Source organism: Sciurus carolinensis, chromosome 12, assembly GCF_902686445.1.
Source record: "Sciurus carolinensis chromosome 12, mSciCar1.2, whole genome shotgun sequence".
Classification (NCBI taxonomy): Eukaryota; Metazoa; Chordata; class Mammalia; order Rodentia; family Sciuridae; genus Sciurus; species Sciurus carolinensis.
Genome location: NC_062224.1, coordinates 23,063,773 through 23,081,940, shown reverse-complemented (window position 1 = coordinate 23,081,940; position 18,168 = coordinate 23,063,773). Strand labels below are relative to the sequence as shown.

The 18,168-nt window shown below is 37.9% G+C and overlaps 1 long non-coding RNA gene and 1 other non-coding gene across 2 annotated transcripts in view; both read left to right on the top strand.

The window, feature by feature from the left end:
• LOC124961066 (uncharacterized) overlaps positions 1–16,411 on the top strand; it is a 52,207-nt gene extending 35,796 nt beyond the window's left edge. Inside the window, exons 3-4 of the long non-coding RNA XR_007104219.1 lie at positions 15,490–15,569; positions 16,258–16,411. This is a non-coding gene — a long non-coding RNA (uncharacterized LOC124961066). The remainder of the gene's footprint in view (positions 1–15,489; positions 15,570–16,257) is intronic.
• Positions 4,845–4,921, top strand: Trnaa-ugc (transfer RNA alanine (anticodon UGC)). Its single transcript has one exon. It is a non-coding gene; the product is annotated as a tRNA-Ala (tRNA).
• Positions 16,412–18,168: the final 1,757 nt, after the last annotated feature.

Here is an 18,168-nt window from a genome sequence, read left to right as displayed (position 1 = left end):
TTGTATTTCATTATCTATTTGTTAGGGACATATTGCCCACCCAAAGTGAAGGGAAATTTTTCTCTAGATACTTCACAAGGTTTTTTTTCCCCTCTCTTTCTTCTTTAAAAAACAAAACAAAACAAAACTCATCTCCTTATGTACATGTGCACCTTGAGAGCTTACCAAGGAACACATTCTGCTTAGGGATTTCAGGAGCAGGGAGTGCTTAGAGTATGTTGCAGAGGCAGGAGAAGCAGGATCCTCCTTTTCCAGACATGTTCATCTGAAAAGGAGAAAATGTCCAGGAGCCACTGTGAGTATCCCATTAGCTGCCACTGTTCCCGATCACATGGGTATCTCTGCAGTTGTCACCTTCACTAGCATCTTTCTTTCCTCTCCTCCCTATGGCTCAAGTTCTCCTCAGTTAACCTCCAATATCTGCCCTCTGCATCTGATGAGTGTGCTTGGGCAGCTGTACCTTGCTTTGCTATTCTTGGGTCGCACTTGTAGGAGTAGGGGTGTCCATGTTCAGGGGATGGCCTACAAAACCTTCAGCCTGCCCCTCTTTCTACTTGGTGAATTTCCATCTCAAGCTCCATGAACCACGTCCTCCATGTTGCTCAGCCTCCCCTTCCAGCCTTCCAGGCTGTGGAAAGGGCCTCTCAAGAGTCATCATAGGGTGGCAAGTCAAACCCTAGGATGAGAAAGGAGAAAACAAATGGAACGCTGAAAAAATCCACCAACAAATTTATAAATACCTAGAGAAAAATGATTCCCCCATGAAATAGATTCACTCGTGACACAGAAGAATAACATAGTTAATATCTCCTTAGTTCTCAATAAAAGAGGATATTTGAAATACACAACATACACACACACACACACACACACACACACACACTCATATGAACTGAAATCAAACTTTAATGAAAAGCAATAAAAACAGACCTAAGACTGGAAAACTGAACCAGGTGTAGATGACTAGCTTAAGGAAATAATTGAATGATTTTTTTTTTTTTTAACAGCTTCACTGAGGTTGAATTGCCTTTGCCCATGTTAGGCATATAGTTTGATGAGTTTTGGTCAATGTGCGCTATGGTGTCATCGCAACCACAAAAAACTTTAAGAACACTTTGGTCAGCCCAGGACCCTCCCTTGTATTCCTTTGCAATGAATCCCCACCCCCACTCAACCTTAGCCTCAGGAAACCACTGTCTGCATTCTGTCACTATGCTTTTGCTTTTATCCAATTGTTTATCAACAGAATCACAGGATGTGTACACTTTCGTGTCTGGCTTCCTTCACTTAGCATGGTGTTTTTAAGATTCATACATGTTGGTTTTTTTTTGGTGCTAAGTTTTTTGAGTTCTTTATATGTCCTAGAGATTAATGCTTTATCTAAGGTGCATGTGGTAAAGTTTTTCTCCCAATCTGTAGAACAAATTAAAAAAAAAAAAAAAAAAAAAAACGATTCATACATGTTGTTTTGCATTTTGATAGTTCTTTCCTTTTGTTGCTGGGTTCCTTGTAGGATTAACACATTTTGTTCATCCATGGATAAACATTTGGACTGACCCCATTTGGGGGATTATTAGAAACAATGCAACTGTGGACAGTCATGTAAGTCTTTGTGTGGTATATTTTCATTTCTTTTGGGGTAGGTACAGAGGGATGAAAATATTGATACACTAATATGTTGGTATAAACATGACAAATAGATATTTTTTTTCCTGCAGTTTTGGAAATTGAACCCAAGGCTTTGTGCATGCTGGGCAAGTGCTCTACCACTGAACTACACTCACAGCCCTGGATGTTTGATTTTTAAAGCAAAGGGGTTGCAACATTTTATACTCTCATCAGCAGAAGATGAGGGTTCTAGTTGTTACCACTTCCTCACCTATACTTACTGTTATCACTCATTTTAATTTTAGCCATTTGTGTGAATGTGTAGTGGTGTCTCATTATTAATTTGTATTTCTCTTTTGATCCATGGTAAGCATCTTTCCATGGGTTTGTTGCCATTCATTTTTCTTCTTTTGTAAATGTCTAGTCAAAACTTTTATTTTTTGCCCATTTGCCAATTGGATTATTTGTCTTATTATTGAGTTTTAGGAGTTTATTTTCATATTCTGGGTACAAGTGCTTCATCAGATACATGACAAATAACACACAGGCACACACGTCTCTTTGTATGTATATTCCATTTTGTGGCTTACATTTTCATTTATTAATGGTCCTTTTCAAGGAGAAAACATTATTAATTTTAGTGGCATTCAGCTTATCAGTTTTTTCTTTTATGGTTTGTACTTTTTATCTCCTATATAAGAATTCTTTGCTTACATCAAAGCCGCAATGATATTCTCCTGTGTTTTCTTCTGAAGCCAATATTTTGACTAAAGTAGAAAATACGGAAAATGGATTATGGAGAGCTGCCAACATATAAACTACTGTTACAAAAAAATAAGTGGAGCAAAGGGTTCAGAAATAATAAATGAAAGGAAATAGAGAAAAAAATCTTTTAGAAATCTAAAGGCATTTAAATTTTAAATCTAAAACAAATCTAAAAACAGGATCTTATGATGAGTAATCATAGGCAGGACACAGGCAGAGAATAAAAAGAGAGAAAATATACCACGCATGTTCCAAAGATGATGAAAAAACAAAGTATATACTATAGCTAAACATTTAAATTTAGAAAGGATCTTATGTTTGTAGCCCCAACCCTTGAATCTAGGCCGACTCATCCACTCTTAGATCACACACCTGCTGGTTCCTGAAATGAGAGACTAGGATGTTTTTCTGACTTTGACCTGATTTCCGCCCTGCTTTTCTACTTGTTCTGTTCTGAACCCTGTGATATCTGCCTCCTGGAACCCAGTCTTTGCCTCTGCTTTTACCCTTCAGGTGTTCATCTCATGTTTTCTTAGTGGTGAATGATCCAGCAAGTCTCAGAGAAAGCCTGGTAAATCTAGGCCCCAGCCTGGCCTTATGGCTGACAGTCCATGTTTCCTGAAGGTGGGAGAAGGGAAGGTTTTGGAAGATGTTACCTCTAAAGGAATTAAGACCAGCTTAGCTTAACATCTTCTCTCCAACAGTGGAACATAAGAGATAACGAAACAACATCTAGAGAACTTAGCATGAAAAAGAGAATGTAATAATCCAGTGGAAGGCAAAAAAAAAAAAAAAAAAATCCCTGGAATATGCATATATTCAGAATATACATGATCCCAGCAAATTTGCTTTAAAATATGCTTCAAATACTAAGAGATTAATCAGAGGAGAATTGAATTCATGGAGAGTGTATAGATAAAAAGAACTGAGAGTAGAATTCAAATTGATCTGAAGATGGAGATATGGTGAAAGATATTAACCACTGATTAGGATAAGGTCTGTTCTTGGAAAGTTAAAAATAGTGTTAGCAGATAAAGTACAAAACTGAGTGACTCAAAAGATAGCATCAAGGCATAAGTGAATACTTAAACCTGAGTTGAGAGCTTACTACATGCAAAGTGCAGAATTGGGCACAATAAGGAAGACAAGGATGTAGAAAAGCACAGGCCTGTCCCTGGGCAGTTTATGATGTTGCTGGAAAGACAAGGCTTACTGTCTAAGGCTGTGACTAGGGAGCAGCTGGCTTCATGCTGTGCAGGAGCCCATCTCAGGGACTAAACCAGAGTATAGGAAGTTGAATAAAGTGGGTCAAGTTCTAAAGAAAATACTTTCTAGAAGGTTCTGGAAAAATCTGTATCTATCTCTGGCCAGAAAGAAAACAGTGTTTGTCAGGTAGGAAGCCAGGTGGAAACAGCCACATCCCAGGGGTTGGTCAGGCAGGCCTATGGAACCCACAGCACTGATGGTTTTCCAATCCGGCAAAGTAAACACACCATTACCACAGCTTGGTGGGCACTACTTTTTCTGAGGGCAGCCTTCTGTCTGCATGTCTTCAGCATGCTCTGGGCCATGGTGGCAGCTTGCAACAGACTGAGAAAACCCACCACTGAAGTTGCTTATAGGTGGGTAGCACTGTTGCAGATCAGCTGTTGAAATGTGTATGAGCACCTGCCATGTCTGAACAAGATGCCCCACGGTCCCATGTGGAAATAGCTTCTGGTTTGGAGTGAGATAGAGACATGCCAGCAGGTGATTTCTGTACAGTGGGGTATGGTAAATGCAGAGCAGAAGTCTGCATATCGCCCTGAGTGCAGAAGGAGAGACAACACTCAGCCTGGGGTCCGGGCCAGGGCTGCTGAAGAAACAATACTCAAAGGAGAAGAGGAATTTGCTGCATGTAGGTAAGGGTGAGAAGAAAGGGTGATTAAAAGAAGAGAGAGGAGGGAAAGAGAAAAGGATCAGGACACGAAGTGTGTAGTGACAATGTGCAGTTTGTTGATGCTGGAGCTTAGGATGGTGGGAAGCAAGGGATGACGGGAGACATCCCCAAAGACCAGATTATAAAAAGACGCTAAGTCTGGACCAAATCCTTCGGGGGATGTGGGATTTTAAACAAGAGAATAATATCGCCAGACTTGCATGTTAGATAACTCATTCTGATGGCAGGTGGAAAAGAGAATCTACCTGCCAAGATGGAGATTGGATGGGAATCAGTTACAGAGATAATAAAGATAGGATTGAGGTCAGAAAAGGAGGGGAGAAGTGGACAGATTGGAGGGACATTTAGGAGGTGAAAACTGTGGTAGGTGAGGGAAAGCAAGATACCTGGGTTTTCTCCCAGCAAGTAGCCTGGCTGGGCTGCTGGACGGATCCTGGTGAGATGAACATGTAACATGGAAGCTCAGCAGATACAGGGATAGGGAAGCTGGGAGTGCAGGGAGATTTCTTGCTCTTAAAAAATAGCACTTTAGGGCTGGGGATATGACTCAGTTGGTAGAGTGCTTGCCTTGCAAGCACAAGGCCCTGGGTTCAATCCCCAGTACAGCCAAAAAAAAAAAAAAGCACTTTATCATAAATGCAGTATGTGAGTGACTATCATAGTAAACTAGAAAATGCAGAGAAACCAAAAGTAGAAGAAAAAGATCCCCTTCAATTGTCCATTATCCCTACTACATTCTTAGCCTATACCTTTCTAAATCTTTTTTTTCTGGGAGATCAGACTGTCTGCTCTCGTCTCTTAGTTACTTTTTAAAAAAATTAATAATCTCTTTTTCCTGTTCATAAATTCTCTTCTTTATCCTCAATATGTCCTTTATGCCTGGTTTGTCTAAATCCAGTTCTAACATAGAACCACAAAATGCACCTGATTGTTGCATATCACAGACATGATTTCAAACAGCATGGTATTCTCCCCACCCCGATACTGCCTTGTTAAAGAAACACTGGCTATCGGACACCTGCTGTGACCAGTTAACCACAGAACGTCCCACCTTTTGGATCTATGTGGAACTGCCTAAAGCGGGTATCATTTAGTTTATTTCTTCATCCTACAGGGAGATTCTTCCATAGTCATCAGTGAAAGGAAAACAAGTAATAAGCATAGAAAATGACAAGTAAGTCATTTCTGAGGCAGAAAGACAGGAAGTGCAAAATCTTCAGCAAAGGGACATGATATTTGAGAAGATCCTTAAATATGAGTAGAACCTGGATAGTTAACCAGGTTGAGAATCCCAGTGAGATGGCACCATGAATAAAGTTTCAGATAAAAGGACAGCTGAAGTTCTGACCTACACCTTAGGTTAATTCTGTCATTTGGAGAATTACTGGCAGTGCTTCCCAGAACTACTGAATGGTAGTAGGTGTCTTAGTGTTTGTCTTGATGCATCATGGAAACATTATCACTAGGAGTGTTTAAAAAGCATATCTTCCAGATTACCCTGCCAAAGAATACTGATGATTCTATTAATTTTACCACCAGAAAGAGTTCAATCCAATGAATTTCTTTTTGAATGTGTATCTGATACAGAAACATATTTCTATTCTTTTACCTTCTGATCATGTTTCATTTGGATCACTTAAAGATGTCCGAGGATGATCTAAATCTTCAGAATGCGTTGTATCTGTGACAGTGCTACTGAATATCTTTTTCTCTGATGTACTCTGGAAGCTTCTCAGCAATCAGAGTGGGCAGTTCCAGTCAGAAGCTAATTGAATCAAAAGCAATGTAGAGCCATGCTTCTGAAAATAAATTGTATCAAATGTCTTTTTAAATTTATCTTAGTAATTGGTATGTTCTTGTAAGACTGTATGGTTGAAATAAACAGAGGTTTCCTTCCTGTTAGGTTGTTAGCCTAAGATTGTGGTTATAACCCTAACAAGAAGCTGCTTAGAGGCAGTCTTGAGTGTTGAGAGGTCTGTGTTTTCTCTCTGTGTCCTTATTAACCTAGTGAGGGATCTTACAACTGACATTCCAAGCCTTGCAATCATCTTCACCTCCTCCCTTTCCTTTGTTACCCAAAGCAAACCAGTTCTGAAACCCCATGGATGCTTCATCTAAAATGCCTCTTGTTATCACACTGTGTGATGGTTATTTTGAACTCATTTCAGACACTCACCATGTAGGCTATTGTTGCAATAAGTTGACTGTTTTTTTCTGGTGTCCTATATCGTCACTTACATAATGTTATGGTTTGGATGTGAGGTGTCCCCCAAAAGCTCAAATGTGAGACATTGCAGGAAGGTTCAGAGGAGAAATGATTGGGTGGGAAGAGAGTTAACCCAATCAGTGAATCAATCACTGATGGAATTAATTGAAGTGATAGGGTGTGGCTGGAGGAGACTGGAATTGGGGCATGACTTTGGGGGATATATTTTGTATCTGGAGAGTGGAGACTCTCTCTGCTTCCTGATGATGCGAGCTGCTTCCCTCTACCATGGTCTTCTGCCATGATGTTCTGCCTCACCTTGAGTTGAGCCCCGAGGAATGGAGCCAGTCTTCTGTAGACTAAGACCTCTGAACCCATGAGCCCTCAAATAAACCTTTCCTCCTCCATAATTGTGCTGGTCAGATCATTTAGTCACAGAAGCAAAAAAACTCACTGAAATACATACCTTCTACCAGATAAATTATTCTGACACTTAAACTCCAGCATACTACAAACTATCACTATTGCCCACACACTTCAGCCCTTCAAAGATCATGAGACAAAAATCACATTCCATTAGTCCCACAAAGAAACTTCTGACACAGCCTGACCTGACATGCAGTCCTTCCCAACTCTAATTCTTTGCTCCTGCTGTGTTCCTGCCTGGATGCTCCTCCTTCTCTGACTGTATCTACATCCTGCCTGTATTTTAAGGTTCATCTCAAGTCTATGGAGCTTTTCTTAATGGTTGTATGGCACAGTTACCTCCATCTTTTATGAAATCGCATATTTCAATTGATTCATGTCACTCATTTTGATTTGTTATTATTTCTCACTTGGTCTTTTGTTACCACATAACAATTCATTGTTTTCATGTTTAAGACTGCACAATCACCTTCGCTGAATATTGCTGGAAGAGAGGTCACATACTTTGTGCTATCCTTTGGTTTAATAGGAATTCGTTTTCTATTAAATATTTCTTTTAAAGGAAAAAAAGTTGTTCATTTTTAGACTTCCCAATTATTTTAGCTTTCTGTCACCTGAGTTAGCTTTCTGTCATCTGAGTTAAAGTCCCTTGGAACTTTAACCAGCCGAGGACCAGACAGATTCTCAGCCAAGTTCTACAAGATCTTCAAAGAAGAACTAAATACCAATGTTCCTCAAATTATTCCAAGAATTAGAAAAGGAGGGAACCCTTCCGAACTCATTCTATGAGGCTAGTATCACCCTGATACCCAAACCAGGCAAAGACACATCAAGGAAAGAAAACTTCAGACCAATATCTCTCATGAATATGATGCAAAATTCTCAATAAAATTCTGGCAACTCACATACCAAAAACATATAAAAGAGATAGTGCACCATGATCAAGTGGGGTTCATCCCAGGGATACAAGGTTGTTTCAACATACAGAAATCAATAAATGTAATTCATCACATCAATAGACTTAGAGACAAAATTCATATAATCATCTCAATAGATACAGAAAAAGCATTTGACAAATGCACCTGTTTGTGTTCAAAATACTAGAAAAACGAGGGATAGTAAGAACATACCTGAACATTGTAAAAGCTATCTATGCTAAGCCCAAGGCCAACATCATTCTAAATGGAGAAAAATTGAAAGCATTCTCTCTAAAAACTGGAATAAGACAGGGATGCCCTCCCTCTTCCATTCAACCACTTCCATTCAACACAGTCTTTGAAACTCTAGCCAGAGCAATCAGACAGACAAAAGAAATTAGAGGGAGATGAATAGGAAAAGAAGAACTCAAACTTTCACCATTTGCCAACCACATGATTTTATTCTTAGAGGATCCAAAAAGCTCCACCTAAAAACTTCTAGAACTCAAAAATGAATTCAGCCCAAAGTAGCAGGATATAAAATCAACACCCACAAATCAAATGCATTCCTATACATCAATGATGAATCCTCTGAAAGAGAAATCAGGAAAACTACCCCATTCACAATAACCTCAAAAACAAAAACAAAAATCTTGAGAATCAACCTAACAAAAGGGGTGAAAGACCTCTACAATGAAAACTACAGAACACTAAAGAAATAAATCAAAGAAGACCTTAGAAGATGTAAAGGTCTCCCATGCTCTTGGATAGACAGAATTAATATTGTCAAAATGGCCATACTACCAAAAGCATTATACAGATTTAAAACAATTCCAATTAAAATCCCAATGACGTTCCTCATTGAAATAGAAAAAGCACTCATGAAATTCATTGGAAAAATAAGAGACCTAGAATAGCCAAAGCAATCCTTAGCAAGAAGAATGAAGCAGTAGGCATCACAATATCAGACCTTAAACTATACTACAGAGCAATAGTAACAAAAACAGCATAGTATTGGCACCAAAATAGACATGTAGACCAATGGTATGAAATAGAGGATGCAGAGACAAATCCACATAAATACAATTATCTCATACTAGACAAAGGTGCCAAAAACATACAATGGAGAAAAGATAGCCTCTTCAACAAATGATGATTGGAAAACTGGAAATCCATATGCAGCAAAATGAAACTAAATCCCTATCTCTCACCCTGCACAAAGCTCAACTCAAAGTGGATCAAGGATGTAGGAATTAGATCAGAGACCCTGCACCTAATAAAAGAAAAAGTAGGTCCAAATCTTCATCATGTTGGCTTAGGGCCTGACTTCCTTAACAAGACTCCCAAAGTGCAAGAAATAAAATCAAGAATTAATAAATGGGATGGATTCAAACTAAAAAGTTTCGTATCAGCAATAACCTGAAGAAAGAGCCTACAGAATGGGAAAAAATCTTTACCACAAGCATATCAGATAGAGTACTAACATCCAGGACATATAAAGAACTAAAAAAAAATTAACACCAAAAAAAAAAAAAAAAAAAACCCCAATCAATAAATGGGTTAAGGAACTGAGCAGACACTTCACAGAAGATATACAATTGATGATCAACAAATATATGAAAAATTCTCAAATCTCTAGCAAATTAGAAAAATGCAAATAAAAATGACTCTAAGATTTCATCTTATGCCAGTCAGAATGGCAATTATAAAGAATACAAGCAACAATAAGTGTTGGCAAGGATATCAGGGGAAAAGTCACACTCATTAATTGCTAGTGGGACTGCAAATTGGTGCAACCACTATGGAAAGCAGTATGGAGATTCCTCAGAAAAATTGGAATGGAACCAACATTTGACCCAGTTATCCTACTCCTCAGTCCATATCCAAAGGACTTAAAATCAGCATACTACAGTGACACAGTTACATCAGAGTTTATAGCAACTCAATTCATAATAGTTAAACTGTGGAACCAATCTAGATGCCCTTAAATAGATGAATGGATAAGGAAAATGTGGTACATATACACAATAGAATATTACTCAGCTTTAAAGAAGAATGAAATTAAGACATTTGCAGGTAAATGGATGGAGTTGGAGAATATCATGCTAAGCGAAGTAAGCCAGTCCCATTATGGAAGTAAACCATTATGAATCAGTAAATGGGGGCAGGGGAAAGGGAAGAATGGAGGAATTTTGGACAGGGCAGAGGGGAAGGGGGGAAGGGGAGGTAGTATGGGGTGGGAAAAATGGTGGAATGAGACAGACATTATTTCCTATGTACATGTATGATTACACAAATGGTGTGACTCTGCATTGTGTACATCCAGAGAAATGAAAAGTTGTGCTCCATTTGTGTTCAATGAGTCAAAGTGCATTCTGTTGTCATGTACAACTAATTAGAACAAATAAAAATAAGAAAGAAAAAGAAATTAAAAATTTTCCAAGACTAAATTAAAAAATAAAAACAATTTTGCAGATCAAACATATGGCAAATTTTTAAGACATATCTTTAAATATATGCCAAGAAAAAAATACTACCTTAAATGTGACAAATAGTTTCCACATAAAGGACTACAATAGCCTGTTTCTGTCTTCAAAAAAGTGGTTTACTTTCTATAATAAAAGTCCACTTCCATTAGCAAAGTAAAATTCTTTTTTTATGATTTCATTTTTTCCATTTTATTTGTTCTAATTAGTTATACATGACAGTAGAATGCACTTGGACACATCATACATATATGGAGGATAATTTCTCATTCTGATTGTAACTGTAGAATCACACCAGTTGTATAGTCATGTGTGTACATTGGGTAATAATGTCAAAATTCTTATAACCTTCAACTCTGGGCTGGACTTAAACCTGATTGAAGCGAAAACTACATCATAGCTTTGTTCTCTTGTAAATTTTCAAGTGCAATAAAATACCAATTAAAATTAAAACAAAACATAGATTTGGTGTGTGTCCCATTTCTCTTGTATGCTTCATGGCTCTGCCATTGACGCTTATGTCTCTAACCCTAAATCCTGGTTGATTTGGTTTCCTTAAATTCATAGCAGAAAAAATAATTTTTATATAATTAGATATTATGCTTATTAGGTGAGTTATAGAATATAGTCTAAGAAATTAAAAACTTTAGCATACGAGCTACAGAAAATGTCAGATTTTTCTGCTAAATTTTAACTAGCAGATTTTAAGTGCCATTCATCTAGCACTCAAAAGAGAATCATGTTTTCACATGAATTTTCCAGATAGCTCAAACTTACCTAATTATGCATATAGCTATGAAAAAACCTCAATCAGGGACTCGGGCAATGACTCAGTAGTAGAGCACTTGCCTGGCATGTGTGAGCCCTGGGTTCCACCACCAGCAATGAAAACATTTTAAAAATTTTAAAAAGAGAGAAAAAAAGAAAAGGAAGGAAGAAAGGAAGGAAAATGTCAATCAAAACAAAAACTTTAAAAAACCAAATATACCTTGAATATAAAAGAACTTAACCTTCCTTCAATATCTTAGGATCCTCATCATGGACATCAAGTGAGATGAAATATTGAAATCCAATGATGTCTTCAGAGCCCACAGAGCTTGCGTACAGCGATTTGTATGTTCAATGGGTCCATGCTCTTCTGTCTTGATACCTGAGTTTCTGTTTACTTCTCCATAAACTTGTACTTCCATTCATTTCCCCCCTACCCTTCCTTTGTCAAGGGATCAAGAGTTTATCTTCACCTTTGCCTACTTCTGGGCTCATGGTGGTGCTCCATGTCCTCCAGGGTTATATTCTGTGAAAAATGTGATAGACCGGGAAGAGGATATCTTATGGTTCCTTCTCCCACCCCAAATCTATTCTGTTGGGAGAAATAAGTCCACCATGATATTTTAGAGAAACAGATGTTTAAATAAACTCACTGATGGTGGAAGGAAGTGGGAGGATATGTGGAGTGGGGGAGGTGAATGTACCTTGTGAAATCCATGTTGTGTGAAACCTAAGCAATCTAATGCATCTAAGCAATCTCAGAAAGAACTGGGTCAATGAACAGACATTCCAATGTGGAAATACTCTTGAGAGCTCAGGCATATCTAAGTTTTTCTCCCATCTGGCTCCAGACACCTTACATAAAAATCTGCTCTGAGTTAGAGTCAAGACCAGGGACTCTGGAAGCAGAGAGGTTAAGACAATGTAAGGAAATGTCATTATCTTTCAACAGAAAATACCCTGTTCTCCCAAGATCCTTGAGGAATACTGAAGAGCAGTCATTGACCCCAAATTCTAGATCTCCAAGTTTCCCTTCTCAGGATCCCCCTATGCTGAACTTGGGGAGACTCTCCTTTACTCTGGTCCAAGCCTCACAACTGCTGACTTTCACAGCAGAGCTGAGACACTGGAGGGGCGTGCATAATATTTGACTAATAGATGTGTCATATTTCTGTCCACTTGCCTCACCTGACCTGGATCTTCATGAGGGGAGAGGCTATTTGTAACTCTAGCACACAGCAATCCATGTCCCATCAAATGTGTGGTAAGGAATTAAGCCACAGGGGATCCTTTCAGAAATTGCTTCTTTTTTGTTATATTAATTTCTGAATCTTAAACACTGACATTAGATTAACCTACCTAGAATTATTGTTAACCTGATATATTTAGCTCTAGTGTGTCAATTTTTTTATTCCTTAATTTTATTTGTTCTAATTAGTTGCACATGTTGGTAGAATGCATTATACATTTTGATAGATCATACATAAATGGAGTGTAATCTCTCATTTTTCTGATTATACATATTGTAGAATCACAGTGGTTATGCAGTCATACATGTACATGAGGTAATAATGTCTGTTTCACTTTCTATCATTCCTTCCCCCATACCCCTCCCCCTCCTCCACTCCTGTCTACCTAATACTGAGTGACTCTATTCTACCCTATCCCCACACCTTAATGTGAATTAGCATCCTCATATCAGAGAAAACATTTGGCCTTTGGTTTTTTGGGACTTGGCTTATTTCACTTAGCATGATATTCTCTAACTCCACTCATTTACCAGCAAATGCCAGAATGTATTTCTTCTTTAAGGCTGACTAATATTCCATTGTGTGTGTGTGTGTGTATCTATTCCAACTTTCTTTTCCTTTAAAAGTCTTTGATGTCTCTGAGGTGGAAGGTGATAAGGGTCAGAATGAGTATCATATATTTACCTCAAATTAACTTCTGTTTTAGGTTATAACTTTAAAACTTTTAGGGTGGAGGAGAATGTGAAATTTGAAAACTTATTGTGGAATCAGACTTTGTGATTTCAGAGTAGATGGATAAACCTTACTGCAGTATTTGCTTAATATTGTTTTAATAAACAAATCAAAGCGGAGAATGTACAACTTGAGGAATCTTTGCTTCATTCAATTCTTTCCATCTTTCTTTCTTTCTTCTTCTTCTTCTTCTTTTTTTTTTTTTGGTGCTGGAGATTTAATCCAAGGGCTCTCTCCCACTGAGTTACATCCTCAGCACTTTTTTAATTAAAAAAAAATTTGAGACAGGATCTCACTGAGTTTCTGAGGCTGGTCTTGAACTTGCGCTCCTCAGGCCTCAGCCTCTACTTCATTTAATTCCAATGACAATTTTATATTAATAAGTTTCACATTGTACCACCAGAGACTTAAATTTCCTTGGGTTTAGGGCCACATACATAACATTGTTAGATTTTGCATTTAGAGAGGTTATTGCTTAATTAAACTTTTCAGCTGAATGATGAATTCCTAATGCTTTTCACTTTATTTAACTTAAATTCTCTTCGGCATACAACATGATTTTAGTTCAGTGCTTGAAAAGGGAGGCTTAAATTCTGGGCTCATCTGATTACCCAGAAAGTACTTAGATAAACTCTTTGGGTGGCAGGGGGAGGAATAGTGATCTGTTAGTTGTTTGCCACAAATCATAAGATGTTTAAATAGATGGTGGTCACAGTCACATGTCCTGGTGAAATGACATTTCTTTTTCAAAAGTTCCTTGGGGTTTCCTTCTGATTATAATAAGCTTGTGATTTAGATGATCAGATTTTTATCACAAAACAGTCTCCACATACTTTCACATCTGCAAAGATACGAAGGCTATCCCTGTACCTATTATCTCATGGAGGGCATTTATTATTTTAATTTTTATTAACGTGCTTTAATTGTACCTGTTCATAGGATTCAGTATATTTGCACACGTGCATACAGCACGCACTGTTTGAATCCAACTTCCCTTATCTACCAACTCCCCTCAATCTCTAGTAATCACTATTCCACATTTAAGTTGACTTTTTTTAGCTTCCTCATATGAGAGAGAACATGCAGTACTTGTTTTTTTGTGCCTGGTTTATTTCACTTAACATAAGGTCCTCCAGTTCCATCTAAAGAGATTTAAAGTCAATTTGGAAATTCTTTCAAGGTCAGTTAACATTGCCTACAGTCACCCCTACCCCTCCCAAATCTTGTGATCTAGAATAGGTTCTCCTCTTTCTGTTGGCATTTCTGGGGATGTTTTGTTACTTACAGAATTGGGACATGGCTAGTAAAAAGTTAATTTAGACAAAAACAAATTTAGCTATTTCTCAATTGTTTACTGTTTTTAGCAAAAAGGAAAATAATTTTTCCCTTCTTTGGTTTCATCTTTAAAATATTTCCCTAATGCCCTGCTGATCTTCCCAGTGCTTTATCTGATCCTTTGGCAGAGCTTTTGAGAAACAGTGCTTTCTGTTGAGTTTTACATTTGTCAGAGAAGAAAAGTCTGAGAGTCAATATAGATCATTCCAGCTTTCTCTGTACTTAACATTTAAGTGAGTGAAAACTGGATCTTATAAATATGTAAGTTGATAGACAGGGTTAACCACCTCTTTAACAGTTTTAAACAACCGCTTACATGTACAAATGCAAGGTTGTTGGATTTGTATACTTAGACACTTTGTAAGATATTCTTTAAGTGTGGGTGGAGGAGAATGTGAGATTTGAAAGCTTATTGTGGAATCAGCCTTTTGTGATTTTGGAGTAGATGAATAAACTATGATATAACAGCTTCCATTTCATGGTGACTTTATAAGTCAGGCACTGTCCTGAGCACTTCCCACTTATTATTTTATTTATTCTTCATAACAATTCTATGAAGAAGGTACTATTACTATCCATATTACATAGGTTAAAACAGCAGAACCAGAAGTAGGTTAAATAATTTACTTGCCCAAAGTCACATAGCTTGGATCTCATGAAGTGGCACTTAATGGTACCCAGTGGGTCAAGGGAACTTGATCATGGCTTTGGCTCACGTTGCTGTTTCTGGTCTGATTTAAGTTGGGATTCATGGCTTCTGCCTGTTCTCTTTGCGGGCAGGGTTTCAGTTACATTAGAGTGTCTTTCCCTACACAATTTGTAGATCTGAAGACTTTGCATGTTATCTAAAAATGACTTTTTCAAGTGTTCTCACTGATAATTTTGGTAGAAGGAAGAAATGCCAAATAAAGATGGACACTGAAATGAACTAAATGAACACGAACACTTGATTTCCTTACCAGGGAGTGGAGACAGGTGATCCCAGCTCATAGCATTTACAATCCTATCCCAGACCACATCTGTGCCTCTTCCCTTCTCTCTCCTCTTCCTTCAACAGGTCCTGTACCTCTGGCCACAAGGTATAGTCAAGTAACAAAAGGTGGATGACTCATGGCACCTCATCCTGCCTGGTTCCAGGTATGTTAAGATTGTGTTTACTTAAGAACCACAACAAGGAGCTTATAATATTTGGATTAATTTATGCTCTCCCATTTTAATTAAAGAAAAAAATTTTTGTTTGTTTAATTCAAGGAATCTGGCCAATAAACTGAACATTTCTGAGAGGTCCTATTAACTGGTCTGACCACTCCAGGCATTAAAATCCTGCTGAAACATTCAGTCACAGAGTCACAGTATACCCAGGCCAAATTGTTATTGATAACGATGCCAGAAAGAGTTTCATTTTACCTGGGACATTAGAAGGCAACAAAAGAATGAATTGAAACCGATAGAACCCAAACAGCTTGATAGCATTGGACGTTTGATTTGTACCACAAATTCCTTTCGTTCTGATTCTAGGCTAACCAAAGTTCTTACAAATTGGTTTTCCACACAGTTCAATTCTGGGTGGGGTTGGGGGTGGGGGTTTTGGGGGTACAGATATACCCTGTATCTCTTTCATTAAAAATGAACCCATTGGCATGTTGGTTTATTAACTTTATCTCCAGTGACCTTGGTTAGGGTGATTCAGCCACCCTGAACTCGGTCAACTTGAAACGGTGGCCAGCGTGAGCTTGTGGGTGTACAAGTTTATGAGCCACGTCCTGGACAGTGGTGGATTGGAAATAGTACCACTCGGGTGATTATTCTGTTGTCTTTCTCCAAGGAGACACCCGGATGTGGCTGTTCATTTTTGTCTAAAACTTTTATACGAAGATCTTAGCTTGAGAATGAGACTAGTGTGGTCTTCCCTGAATCAGCCCAGCAAGATCGTGTGACTCAATCAGCTATTCGGATAAGAAGACAATTGTCTTATGCAAATTCTCTCTAAAGATATATTAAAATAAAGGGGAAAAATGTCTTAACCCAAATTATCCTGTGTGATTGGCATAATTGTCTCAAGTAGACACAACCCTAATCACTGAGTCTGAATATTATTCCATTTACAAAAAAGGAGGATCATAATTATCTAAACGACTCATTATATGTAAAATCATTTTATGCCATGTTTTGAATAATCCCAGAAAGAAAAGTGTCACCTAAAAACAAAGTAAAAAAGAAGGACAGCTCAGATGCAGAGAACACGTATTCTGAACAACTACAGTGTATTCCGGAGCTCTGCCAGGTGCTTTGACCTGTAACCTCACTTAATTTTAAGAACGACTCAGCAAAGTGACTAATTTCCACATTTCACCGTTGAAGAAATGCAGCAGGCCTTCTTAATGACGATGGTTTAGAAACTCGATTAAGATCAGGAGTTAAAAAAATGGGAGAACCAAATTTTAATCTACATTCTCTACCTTCATCTCTAAATCACTTGGTTAAATATGATGCTGCTTTTTTTTTTTTTTTTTTAGATCCATGAGCAAAGTTTAAAGATAAGTTATCTGTGTTGACAATAGGAAATATTCTAATTAGAAATGATAAATAGGATTATTCTGTTTTTTTCCCACTCTCTCTGGACATTTAGGAATTGTTAGAGTCATCTGAGATAGAATATTCTATAGCTCATTTAATGACTATGGGAGATATTTCACTTTGAAAGAAAAAAAATATTCCTCAGAAGATTAAAAATTCAACTTATTCTTGGCTACCACTGTGGACCCAAACTAAACTTTTGATTCCAGCTTCCAATTCTGTGTAAAAGTCCATTGCTGGCTGATTAGATTGATTTAATGTACTTCAATTTAAGAAATGCTCATTGGGCAACTAGTATGTGGTAGATACCCCCTTAAGGAACCCAAAGAAAAGGCATAATATACAAGTAAATCAGCAACTATAAAGTAGTGTAATAAACACCACAGCCTGGGCTATCACGGAGAAACCAGAGAAACCACAGCAGATTTTGTGGAGATTTATTGACTGTCTTCATTGTTGGTAAACTCTTGAACCAGGAAAAATTATTCTACTGGATAGAACAGGTATTTGTCTCCAGGTGTGCCATTGCTTATGTCTTTGCAATTATCTTTTTGGATTTTCTAAAATGAGCATATTACTCTGAGAATTCAAAAAAAAATGATTCAAAAAAAAAGAAGAAAACTGAATGCAATTACCCCTTGTTGCACGATGACCACCTGGGTCTGACTCTGCCCTGTCCCTTTTCACTGGGTCACACTGTGGTGACTGAGCTCTTCGGGTAAACGGGAACAAGACAGTTGTAATGACAGCTTAGAACCTGGTAGATTAAGAATGATGTGCCCAAACTCAACCTGTCACGACTATGATTTTTTTGTTTTTGTTTTTCAGTTGGGGATAGGAATTAGGAACTGAGGTCTAATTATAAATAGGCCTGCAGAACAGTGATTATCTCAACAATCGAATTAGCTTCTGCGCCTTAATGAAGATTCGAGAGATCATCAGTTCAGATTTGGTCGACTCAGTCGTGAGGGCTGTTGGTACAGGTGAACCTGGTGTGGGACCTGTTCTATTTTTCCCATATGGGTCTAACGAAGCACAGAACCAAACGGAAAATACACCAAATCACACTTTCATCCTCTTGATGAAGGAGTAGGAATTGGGACCAAGCCAGTGAGGAGTGAAGTGGTGTTGGAATGGCCATCAAGCTGCAGAGGATTTC